This window comes from Manis javanica, chromosome 14, assembly GCF_040802235.1.
Source record: "Manis javanica isolate MJ-LG chromosome 14, MJ_LKY, whole genome shotgun sequence".
NCBI classification, from domain to species: domain Eukaryota; kingdom Metazoa; phylum Chordata; class Mammalia; order Pholidota; family Manidae; genus Manis; species Manis javanica.
In genome coordinates this window covers 78,140,441-78,153,152 of record NC_133169.1, presented here as the reverse complement: position 1 = coordinate 78,153,152, position 12,712 = coordinate 78,140,441, and the positions used below count along the sequence as shown (strand labels likewise).

General features: G+C 38.0%; 1 protein-coding gene across 7 annotated transcripts in view; it reads left to right on the top strand.

Annotated features, from left to right (window-relative positions):
* The window catches only part of KCNN2 (potassium calcium-activated channel subfamily N member 2), a 338,557-nt gene that overhangs the window by 241,617 nt on the left and 84,228 nt on the right, over positions 1 to 12,712 (top strand). The window contains exon 1 of one of the 7 annotated variants that reach the window (XM_073222175.1): positions 3,796 to 4,049. The exons of the other annotated variants lie outside the window; for them this stretch is intronic. The gene's annotated coding sequence lies outside the window, so the exon portion shown is untranslated. Of the gene's footprint in view, positions 1 to 3,795; positions 4,050 to 12,712 lie in introns of those variants that run through there. 7 annotated transcript variants of the gene reach the window in all.

Here is a 12,712-nt window from a genome sequence, read left to right as displayed (position 1 = left end):
AAGTGGTTACCGATAGGGAGGCTTATAGGTATAATACTCGGTTTTACTGAATTCTCTGCAGTTAGTGAAAGGGGGCAGTGGGTTTTGGTTTTATTGTGTTCTAGAGCTAGACACACATTCTCAGAATTCAGGTGCTGCTAAGTGAGTCTGAATTAATCAGTTCTAGCATCGATGATGCTAACCTTGACATTTAGCAAACAAATACAAATAGACTTGTTACATAAATAGGGGAAATAATAACTATCAATGAGGGGGGAACCTCATGTGACCTTGGTTAAGAAAATTGAAGTTGAAATTAGCAGTAGTCAGATAGGAACAATTTAGAAGTTTATAGAGCTGCTAAATATTAGGATGTTGGTCTTTGTACTAACTAGATTTTTTTCAATTTAGTTTTTTAAAATCAAATATATATATATGTTCATATATATATATATACATATACACATACACACACATAGATAGTTTAATAAAGAAAAATATCTATGAAAACTGTTGCAAAACCAGCCCACACCACGCCTTCCCCATTTCTGCTTTCCAGAAGCAGTCATTTTAAATTCTTTTAGCCATTTCTTTGGTCATCACTTTCCATATTTCTCAACGATGTGCTTACATTGCTAAATCTAGAAGAGTCTGTATTCCATGTTAACATTATGATGACCATGTGAATTACATTGGTAGTTGAACAATATAGTTTAAAATACCATTTGTAGATTATAATCTCACTTGGCCTTTCTTTTGCTTAGCTTTCTTTTTTATTTGTTTTGTTTTCTATATACTTACCACAAAGTCATCTCTGATTTCTCCCACATGATGTATATTTCCTTTTATTAGATTCATTTATATTGGGCAATCTAATCTATCAGTTTTACCTTGAAGAAATTATTCTTGTGACTTTCTGATATGCTTCTCCATCCTTTTGGGGATTTCCTTTGCCTTTTTGTATGTGGTTATACCCTTTTCCTTCAACTCCTTTTCTCCCTCTTTCCTCATTCATTTATTCCTTTTGGCAGAATCCATCATTCAGTAGCTTCTATGAAAAGGTGGTGGATAAGGGATATTTTTTTAGACCTTACCGGTATGTATCTCTATTCTTTTCTCATGCTAGTTGATAATGGGGCTGGATATAAAACTCTAGATTAGAAATCACTTTCCCTCAGAATACTGAAGACTTTATTTGCCTCCAGCATCCAGGGTCCAGCAGTCTGATGCTATTCTTACTTTTTGATGCTTTCTCTTTCTGGCTTTTAGGATCAATGTCCTAAAGTTACACAAGGATATATCGTGGTGTGAATCTATTTTAATTGAGTGTGGTGGGAATTTAAGCAGATCTGTTCACTCTTGGAATTAATGTCTTTCAGTTCTTAGAGACTTTCTTGAATTATTTAGTGATTTGTTCCTGTGTTTTTTTATGTGGATATTGGCCTTCCTACTTGAGTTCTTTAGTTTTCCTATTGTCTTTCTTATTGTTTTCCATCTCTGTTTTTGCTCCATATATGAAAGATAACTTCAATTTTATCTTTCAAACTCTATGTTGGTATTTTATTTCTTCTTTTATAAATATTAACTTCTAGTATCTCATTTTTATCTCTTAATGTCCATTTTTAAAAAAAATATGCTTTTCTTTCTTAAATATACTACTTTATTTGTCTAGAGGTGTTAATGATAATTTTCAAAATTTTTTCTCTTTGCATATTTTTTTGTTTAAGATTCATTTTTCTGTTTCTTTTGCCTTCTATTTTAGAAGCTTTCCTTAAGTGTTTAGGTAACTATAGCTGTCTGCTCATATTTAAGAGCAGATTGAACCTTTCTGTAAAAATCTAGAAATTTTCAACTCTGGGCTGATGTTGGGGTAGTTGGGGTGGGAGGCATGGGACATCACCTTCTGTATCAAAGTGAGAGGTGCTTCTTGTCACTCATTCTTGTTATCCTTATGGGTTTACAATTTGTTTTTATTTTAAAATTGTTTATCGTCATTATAAGGGCATCTAGGGAAGGAGCTGAGGCTAAGTTCTTTATTAAGTCCACCTGCTTTTCTTCTGTACTGACTAGTTTTGAATATTAAGCACCTAAACCTTTTTAGAACTTCTCTACATAAATATAGCATCTGAGAGAATTAAAGTTTTCTTTTTAAAGAAAGGTAGACTCATAATGTTTCCTAGCAATCATAGTATTTAGGGGCTAATGATATTTTCTGGAGCAGATACACCTATAAAGTTTGAAGAACAGTTATGGAAACCTTAGTTGATATGCCTATTTCATTTATGAAGATAACTTTTAAAAGAAAATTCTGCATGACAACATAACAAAAGTATAGTTTAACAATGTGTACATCTACATGGGGGTGGGGGTAGGGGGGTTCCTAGTGCATCGCTTCCCAAAGGCCAATTAAATAAAATAGCCTCAAAATTATGTACATGCCATGCATTTTCTCTTCAAAAATGGTTCATCTTAGCTGTTAACCCATTGTCACTACATGCAGAACCTCTGTGCCAAATCTTCTTAACAGCCCAAAGTATGTGTGTTTTTTAACATGCTGAGATTGTTAGGTGATGGACCATTCCTGCTTTCAAAAAAGGTCACTAGACAGTGACATTTGTCCATTTCATATCAAGACTGAAAGTCTGTAGCCAGCAGTTACTGAAGTGAAACAAATCCCCGGCACGGTGGCAAAGGGTGAGAGAGCAGGCTCTGGATTGGGACACTCGGATTTAGTCCCAGTTATGCAGTTTAGGGGCCGAGTGACCTCAGGCTAGCCAGCTCACTTTTTTTCTTAGTTTCTTCACTGCAAATTAAATGAAGTGATAAGCTTTCCTCTTTGAAAGGTGTAAGTGTACAAATGTATGAAAGAAAAATTCCTGAATCAGCATTGTGATAGTAAAGGTTTTCCCCTTTTTGTTTCTCATGAAACTTCCCATTTTGTTGCACAAAATCTCCACATTATGACTTGTGAGATACAGAGATATAAAAAAATTTGCCTTGTTCTTCACAATGTTGATTTTGAATGTGTTTTCCACATCTTATACTTTCTTAGGTGTTTATTTTCTGGCCTGCCTCCCTCCCTCCCTGCATCCCTCCATCCCTTCCTTCCTTCCTGTGACATTTCAGTGCTTAATCTAACACACACAAGTCTCCTATTTCTTTGGTTTGGAATTTGGATTTGAATGAACCCCACCAGATCCATCGTTGGTCTGTCTAAACATTCTCTCCTTATTAAAGGGGATTTGCACATGATAGAAAATCTCTTCTTAGTTAACTAGTATGTCTGTGAAGATTTTTTTTAAGGGAGATAGCTTTTGAGAAAGACAGCTGGCTTTCTGGAAAAGGTTGTTTTGAAAACCTGTTATTTTCCTTTTACCGAGCACAGCACATATAGAGGTTTCTGGAAACTGTTCACTACTGAGGAGGGGGCATCCTGTAGGAGGCTGTGGGACTACGTTCCTTGGCAGATTGTGCACCTCTGATTTACCTATAAGTAAGAAAAACTCTTTTCTTGTCCTTTTCTTCCTTGTGTGTGTGTGTGTGTGTGTGTGTGTGAATGATAGGAGGAAGCAGAGTGGCAAGTATCTGGCATTTTCTGTGGCCTACATTTGTCAGGAGGAGGCTGTTTCAGAGCACTGCCCCCTTCTTGTGTGATTCTGGCTTGACCTTGTGTTGGGCCTTGTGCTGAGGTGGACATCAGGCCTGGAAAGAACACTCTGTTCCGAAGCAGCCTGCGAAGCGTGGCCTGGTGCTTTTAGTGATCTCTTGTTCATGTGGACGTAGGCTAAAGCGTTAAATCCAGTATCAGAAGAAACTTCAGAAACATTTATGTCTTAGAAGAACTCTGAACTCTGGAGCTTGGGGTTCGGAAACTTAGGAATTCTCCCATCTTGACTTGCACCTTTTGAGGCTTCACTGACTTCGTAAAGATAGCATAGGCGAGTGTTCAACCCAAAGTGTGCCTCATTGGACACGTTTCTGAGGAAGCTCTTCTGCACGCGGTACTGCTGAATACTGTGGGCCAGCGCTGTGCTACACAAAGGAAATGTTTTGTTTTATCTTTTTCTACTGTAAGTCTTCTCACATCATTTACTAGGTGAAACGTGCGTTGAGAATTTCAAAGGCGGGGGTGAAGGGCATTTATTTGCTCATGTCTTCTGGGAAACAGAGTTGGCATGTGTCAATGCTTAAGTTTCAGAGATGGAAAGGGGATTTTAACTTTCTGTGTAGCTTGAAAATTTGAAGAAGTATTTCTTTGTCTGATATTTTCTTTTCCTTTTTGCTACAAGTTTTGTGATGTAGGGGAGGGAGGCCAAGTTGGGAATGTGGAAGAAGAAGGGATGAAGAAAGGGCCTGGGAACTTTGGTGGCTGTGGTACCAAGTGGAAAAGCAGACATTGTCATAACCTGTAAGAAATTAGAAATGCCTCTTTGGTCACTGGAAAAGATTCATTTGGTAAAGACGGTGGCCAAATAAATTTATTGTTCCTGTTTATTTCATTGTCTTATCTCTAAGAGCATTAAGTATGCGTTAGCTAAGAGGAAAAAATTTTCTGAAAATGACTTAAGAATGGAAAAATTAGTGTGTACACTAATTTTTTTCACGGGGAAAAATCAGAGAAGCAAACAATGGAAATTGTTTTGAGTAGTTTCTAATAATTTAAACTGCATTTTAAATGGATCAAGAATAAATTCTTTCCATCACTAAAAACTAAGAGATAAAAATTAATTTGGTACTTACTTTTCAAATTATCAAAGACAACCTGAGGACTGGAGTTTCAATAGTGTTTAGAATCTACTATTCAGGGTCTGCAGAATATGTTTGATTTTCTCTATTGATCAAGTTAGACTTTATTTTTTTAAAAAAGTCTGTCACTAATAGTCTTCTATGTTGCATTTTTAAAAATTGTCTGGAAGATGACTTCTGTAATGCTTGAAACTTCCTTTATTATGACATAGTATATTGTGGAATATAACAATCAAATTATGCTCTATAGTAAAACCTTACACAACACACATTTACTATAAAATAGCTGCTTTTAATACAAGGATTGGTTCTGTCTTCTGACATCAGTATTACAAAGGAGTTGCTGAGGAAAGCCCTTTAGGAGAATATCCTATTTTTTTAACTACACAGGTTTCCATCCTTTTAGCAACCAATTCATAGAGGATATATGAATTTGAAAGTATTCATCAACTTTCTACGGAATATGGGTCCTGAGTATCATCTGTGTTTTGTACACACTAAGGTAAAATGAATACCCTTATTCCGGAGACCCAGTAAAGCCCAGTGCGGAGTGGGAGTTGCTCGCATCCAGGATGCTAACTCAGCACTGTGGTGGTCACCCTTTTGTGACTAAGATGACTGCCCCTATTTGGAACACAATTTTACATAAAACTGAACATAAAGTTCCCATATGTGCTAGCTAACCTGTTTAGAAGGCTGAAAAGATCTGGGATCTGATTTTCAAGTTTCTCATTTCAAAAAAGTTTTCATTTGTTCTTCTTTTTTATGTACTCTAAGCCAGTTTTCAGAGAATATGGAACGAGGAGCTACGTTTTTTAACACAGCTGGTTTTCTTGATTGGCCATCCAAGATTTTTACTTTGTTTTCAGGATACTCACCTAGGGCCCTTCTCCTGTTCAAGATCTAAGCATTGATGCCATATTTCCTATTGATGTAAACTTGAAACGTGTTGCTGGTGATCCAGTTTCTTCAATAGTTGTAAAGGTGGTTATAAAATGTGCACTGCAGTGTTTGGGAAACATCGTGCCCGCACTTGATTTAATACAATATACTGGATAATTAGATGATTTCTTACCATGTCAAGGTTCAGCTGGTGCTCAGTAAACTCTAAGCATTTCATCAATGGGTTTGTAGTTTGTGGTTGATGGTAATATAATACTTTGTAAACTTATACTTCCAGGGTCTGATTCATACATACAGATACAGCATTTTTAGGCTCATAAATGAGTCACAACTTTAAAACGGGCCTTTCAAGTTATAAAAGTTGGCAGTTTGAAAGCGTTCATCACACATCTGTGACTTTCAAAGAATCAATGCTCAGTATAATGTTTGCCAGATAAATCGGTCATTAAGGTCTTTGGGAGGAAAAGCCCATGCTCTCTCAAGCTCAATTTTCTGTTCACGAATAGATAGATATGATTCGGGTTTTGCTCTACCTCTTGAGAGAACAGTGAGGATTTATTTTGGCAAGATGCTTTGAGGTCCGATTTGAAGAGTACAGTTAGTGATCATCCTCAAGCAGAAAAAAGGAAAAAGCAGATGGCTTAGAAATCCAGTCGGTTCATTACAGTCCTCCCCATCCTGACATCCATGCTTCTGTACAGGTTTGGTGGAATATGGATCCTGAGTGTCTTCTGACTGGGAAAAGCCCTTGGGTCCCCTGTGCACTAGATCAGCAGGGCGTGTGTATGCAATCCTGGCAGCATGCTCGCACACTTTAGCTTCAGAGCCATATGCCAGCTAAAAAGAATGTAACATTTAAATGTAGATGCCTTGACATTCCAGCTCTTTTGTCTTTTAAGAAAAATAATATATTTCTTAGACATACCTGGGGCTTGATTGAAGAAAACTCAGTTTTCCCTCCTTGCCTACAAGATTTTATATGTTCTATTTCTTTGTTAGGTTTATAGCCTTAATTTTTAATGTTACCTTATTGAAAAATAGCATTATGATAACAAGAAGTTCAAGACAAGCAAAGTGCCTTTTCATGCAATTAAATGTACAAAATTTGATCATTCACAGAGCTTGGACAAATCCATTTAACTTTTATGACCTTAGTGTATACTAATGGGCCTGCTTAATGTTAGGAGAATTTGGTTAGGGAATACGGTGGGTTTAGAGGTTTTATCTCAGAGCTGGTGTTGGGGCGCAGAGCACCCACTGTTTGTGAGCAAGGCTGCTTGGCTTGGCTCCCCTGGAAGCACTGGAGTGCTATTTCTCCACTTTGCCAGCCTGCTGGAACAGTATCTCATCTGTTCAAGCAACCTGAGGCTCCCATCTTTGAACTCTCCCACTCTGTCAGTCCCAACCCTGTTTTGTCCCTGATTCAGAAGCCCATGGATTAATAGTCTGATCACTGCCGAATTCCTAGGGATACTGGAAAAGGCCCAATAATCAGATATTTAAACCTAGTGTGGTGGTGAAGTCAAAGCCATTTGGAGGACATGGTCATTACTCCATAAATGTGTGGTGAATAAATAAAGGAATTAAAAAAAAAAAACTTCCCTCAGAGTTTCACCAGAATTTTTGCCCAAAGTGTAAAAAGAAAACAGGATTCTCATCATTTTTGTGGGTTTTTAAAAAACTTTATTGAGGTATAATTGACACACATTTTAGGTGTATAACTTAATACCTTTTAATAGATATTTAGAGCTGGGCAACCATCACTCCTATTGAGTTTTATAACAGTTCTATCACCCCAAAAAGTTCCCATTTGCAAAGTTCCTGCTCTGTCCCCTCCTAGGCCACCTCTGATATACTGTCTCCATAGATTTGCTTTTCTGAGTGTTTCCTAGAAATGGAATCAGATAATATATACTTTTTGCATCTGGCTTCTGTCACCTGGCTTAAAGATTCTGATGTTCAGCCGAGTTGTAGTGCGCCAGTTTGTTCCTTTTTATTAGTGAACAGTATCCTGTTGTAAGGATTGCCACATTTTGTTCTTCCATTCACCAACTAATACACATTTAGGTTTCCTTTTTGGAGCTGTTAGGAATAGGATTGCTCTGAACGTTTGCACAGAAGTCTATGTGTGAACAGACTTTTTCTTTTGGGTAGACGTCTAGGAATGGCTGTACCATTTTACATTCCTTCCAGAAATTAGCTATATATGAAGCTTCCAGTTTTATCACAGCCTTGACAACATAGTCAGTCACTCACACACACACACACACACACACACACACACACACACACACACACTTAAATACTTTTAAGTTGTAACCATTCTCATGAGTATAAAGTAGTATTTCATTTTGGTTGTAATTTGCAATTCTCTACTGACTAATGATGGCAAACACCTTTTGTGTGATCATTGTCTGTCTTCTTAAGCAAAATGTCCATTGTTTGCCCATTTTCAAATTGGGTCATTTGTCTTATGTGAGAGTTCTTTATATATTCTGGTTACCACTCCTGACATATGATTTATAAGTATTTTCTACGGCTTATATATTCACTTTCATACTTGCATTTTCTGAACATGCAGAAACCATGGGTACTTTGCTTTTCTCAAAATCCGTCTTGCCTCCTAAAGCTGGGAAAAAACCCAGCTGCACATCCCCAGGGGACTGTGAACTTTTTGAAGAGACTTGACCCCCTTGTTCTGTTTTCTGCTTCATGTGCTGCTCTTTGCTGCTCTTTTCCTACCCTGAAGTGTTCCTTCTCTAGTAACCACTCTGCTAGTAACAGGAAAGAGAGGACAGAGCAAGGGAGATTGTTTTCAACCAGACCTAAAAAATATCTTTCCAGTTCTTCCATTGTTTTGGTGATTACAGTAGCTATGAAAATGAACTCCAGAGAATATCTGTCATTTTTATACTAAGGGTAAAGATGTTCCTCACTTGCCTCCAATGGGGGTATTTAAGATGTTTTTTTCCCTCTAGTTGAGGCAATAATTTGTTTTCATTGATCCATAACTATCTTCTTAACAAGAGGTAAATACTTATATAACATGTCTGACCCTGTTCTATTGCTTGCAAGATAGCTAAAGTTCACAGCAATCCTATTCCTAAAAACCCAAGCTTCCCATCCCCTTGTGTGACCTTGCTAGATTTTATGGCAGTCCACAGTCATGACTTTGGAAGTGTGATGCTGTAGCCATGGACTGCCTGACCAGATGACCATTGTTTTACTATCCTGCATACATGCTTTGTATCAATGACTGGATACCTTAGTACAATGTACAGGGAAGTAGCAATTGATATTTGATATCAGTATTCAACAGTGACTCAGGGGCAAAAGATTTTTGAGTGACTATTGGCTGATATCTTTGCTTTCAGGTCTTCTAGATTTCAAGTTCTCAAAGCTTTCTGTGTTACATCAAATGTACTGCTTTAGTTTATCAAGGTGTTTTTACTATTCTAACAGAAGAAGGCATTTAAAAATAATTTTTTGCAGACTTAGTGGCTTTAGAACCTCTTAGGAAATAGCATAAGAATCATGATCTGTAAATATGAAAGCCATGAAGTAAGGCACAAAGTATTCAGATCGAGTTGGATTCGCAGAAAATATCTTTTATCGGTGATCATAGTGAAAAGTTAAATTTAGTGAGTTTCTTTGTTTAAAGAAATGGTTCCTAATGTTTCGTATGATTGAACATGCTTGGGGTCATAAGCTCTCTGTTTTTGATGAAACTGGGGCTATGTTGGGTATCTATGGAGAATCATCCTGAATCTGCACTTATTATTTGGGGGATAGTTTTATGCTTTTGCCTCAGCAGGCATTACAAAATGAAGCATGCGCTACAGAAAGACCAGCTTTGGTTGGTAATTTTAATCAGGCTTTGTGATGGCCAGCCCTTAGAATTTCTGGCTTACTATATGTCTGGAAAGGGGTGAGATTCTTAGATGTGCTACTGTTATTACATCTGCCAACTGTGCTTTCTGGTTATTAGCAAGGTGTTTTTATTTTGTTTTTTAAAATAGGTTCTAAGAAGCTCAGCAAATATCAGTGGGACGTGAGAGGTCACTCTGTCAGGTTTCATATTCCTGTTCAAAGAGTTTCCCTTTTCGATAGATTCATGGTGTTTGTTCCTCTTCTTGTCTTCCATTCACCTGTTGTGTCATCTGGAGCCCTATTCTTCCACCCTACCAAGGTCATTGGCATTTGTTGGGTTGTGGGTAGGTGCATGATTATGGATGCTTGGAAGGCCAAAGGAATGGAGGTGCCTTGCTTGGCAGGTTTGATGTGGTCTTGAAGAAGAAACAAGAAGACAGTTATGATCATCATTTACTGGCATAATATGCTCAAAACTATGATCCTGGGTAGGTTAGGGAGTGAGTTCTCTCTCCAGTTTGAAGGGATTCTTTGAGTGCCTATGGTATGCTGCACCATGTGCAGTGAGGGTACCAAAGCCCCACCTGAATCAAACTCCTCAAGGGTATAGACCATATCTGGTACCATCATGATCCCCAGAGCCCTTTAATATCAGGGCCCAATAAGGCCTCTGAGTCATCTAATCCTATCAGTCAGGAGCAACACCAACTACCGTGCCTCTGAGAGGACATGTGAGGTGAATGTCTCTGCACAGGTATGTGCCCACTGGTCAGGAAACAGAGCGCTGATCAGTTACACTTCGTGGGTGACTTCGTGTACTACAGTTTAGCCCTATAAGAGCCATTATAGAGAATACTACTAATGAGAATAGTGTATTTTAAATGTGGAAAAAATTCTTATGTCTCTTTTATCATCTTCGAGAAATTGGTTCCTTTGCAAGCAATTAGAGTTTTACTATTTAGTAAGTTAACAGAGGTTAATGAGGAGTTCTGTGTTAATTTAAAATTGCTTTGAAGCGGGGGCAAAAATAGCTCTTGCTGAGGTTTGTTTTTTGTTTTGTTATTTTTTTGAGGTGATATCAGTGTATAACATTATGTAAGTGTCAGGTGGACAACATTTTAATTCAACCAGTGTACATGACAAAGTGATCATCTCCAAGTCTAGTTACCACCCATCACCATACAGGTGGCTCCCTTCACCCATTTCCCCCACCCCACAACTTCACTCCCCTCTGATAGTCATCAGCCTGTTTTCCATACACATGAGTTTGCTTTTGTATTGTTCTGTTTGTTCGTTTTGGTTTTTCAGATCCACTTATGAGTGAAATCATACAGTATTTGTTTTTCTCCATCTGATTTACTTCACTTAGCATAACACCCTCAAGGTCTATCCATGTTGAGGCAAATTCATTCTTCTTTATGGCTGAGTAGTAGTCCATTGTGTGTGCATGTGTGTGTGCGCACCACACCTTCTTCATCAACTCATTTTTTGTTGGACACTTAGGTTGTTTCCATGTATTGGCTGTTGTAAATAATGCTGCAGTGAACATAGGATCTTTTTAATTAAGTGATTTTATTTTCTTTGGATAAATACTCAGAAGTGGGATAACTGAATGACATGGTTGGTAGATGCACCAATTTACACTCCCAGCAATGTACAATGGTTCCCTTTTCTCCACATCTCCCAAATTTGTTGTTCTTGTCCTTTTGATACTTGATATTCAGGTATAACATGATATCTTATTGTGGTTTTTGTTGGGACCTTTTGCCTCTTCTAGGCCTGTGATGGCCGCAGACTGGAGGTTTCCATCCTTCCTCATTACTTCCGCGTTCGTGGCCTAACTAGCTTCCCGCGCACGCGCTCTTGGCTCTAACTCCACCTCCCCACCTAACCCGAAACCTGCCTAAAGACCCTAGTGACAGATGAGATAATCAATTCCCATTGGTTTCTGTTACTTTCTTATCTTCCCCTATATAACTAAGCCTCTGATGGAATAAAGCTGAGTTTTGCTGCGCCCTTGAGGCTGACACATCTCCCAGCTTGGTGTGGTTTTGTTTTTCTCCGGATCTCAGGGAAGGGTGTCCAAGCTGCCAGACACTTGCCCTCTCGCTCAGCCCTGGGATAACAGGCTGGTCTTGCTTGTCCCCCCGCCTTCTTGTTGCTGAAGAGCAACAGTTTTGATTGACATTTCCCTAATAATTAGTATGTGGAACATCTTTTCACATGCCTGTTGGCCATCTGTATGTCCTCTTTGGAAAAATGTTTATTCAGATGCTCTACCCATTTTGTAGTTCGATTGTTTTTTATTGTTGAGTTGTATGAGTTCTTTATATATGTTGGATATTAGCCTCATATCAGATGTAACATTTGCAAATATCTTCTCCCATACAGTAGGCTGCCTTTTTGTTTTGATTATAGTTTCCTTTGCTGTGCAGAAGCTCTTTACTTTGATGTAATCCCACTTGTTCATTTTGCTTTTGTTTCCTGTGCCTTTGGAGTCAGATCCATAAACATATCGCTAAGACTGATGTCAAGGAGCTTACTGCCTGTTTTCTGCTGGGAATTTTATGGTTTCAGGTGTTACGGTCAAGTCCTTAATCCATTTTGAGTTAATTTTTATGTATGCTGTAAGATAGCTGTCTAGTTTCATTCTTTCACATGTGGCTCGCCAGCTTTCTCAGCACCATTTCTTTAAAACACTGTCTCTTTTGTATGTTCTTGACTCCTTTGTTGTAAGTTAATTTCCATGTATGTATGGGTTTATTTCTGGGCCCTCAGTTCTGTTCCATTGATTCATATGGCTGTTTTTATGCCAGTAACTGATTTTTGATTGCTGTAGATTTACAGTACAATTTGAAATCAGGGAGTGTCATACCTCCAGCTTTGTTTCTGAAAATTGACTTGGCTATTCAAGATCTTTTTTGGTTCCATACAGACTTTAGGATTTTTTTGTTCTAGTTCTGTTAAAATGCCATTGAAATTTTCTCAATTTTATTTATTTATGCTCTGATCTTTATTATGCCCCTGCTACTGACTTTGGGCTTCATTTGTTCTTCTTTTTCAAGTTTTTTAAATTGTGAGTTTAGACTGTTTATTTGGGATTGTTCTTGTTTCTTGAGGTAAGCCTGTATTGCTGTGTACTTTCCTCTTAGAACTGCCTTCACTGCATCCCACAGGTTTTGGGCTGTTGAGTTGTTGCTTTCATTTGTCTCCA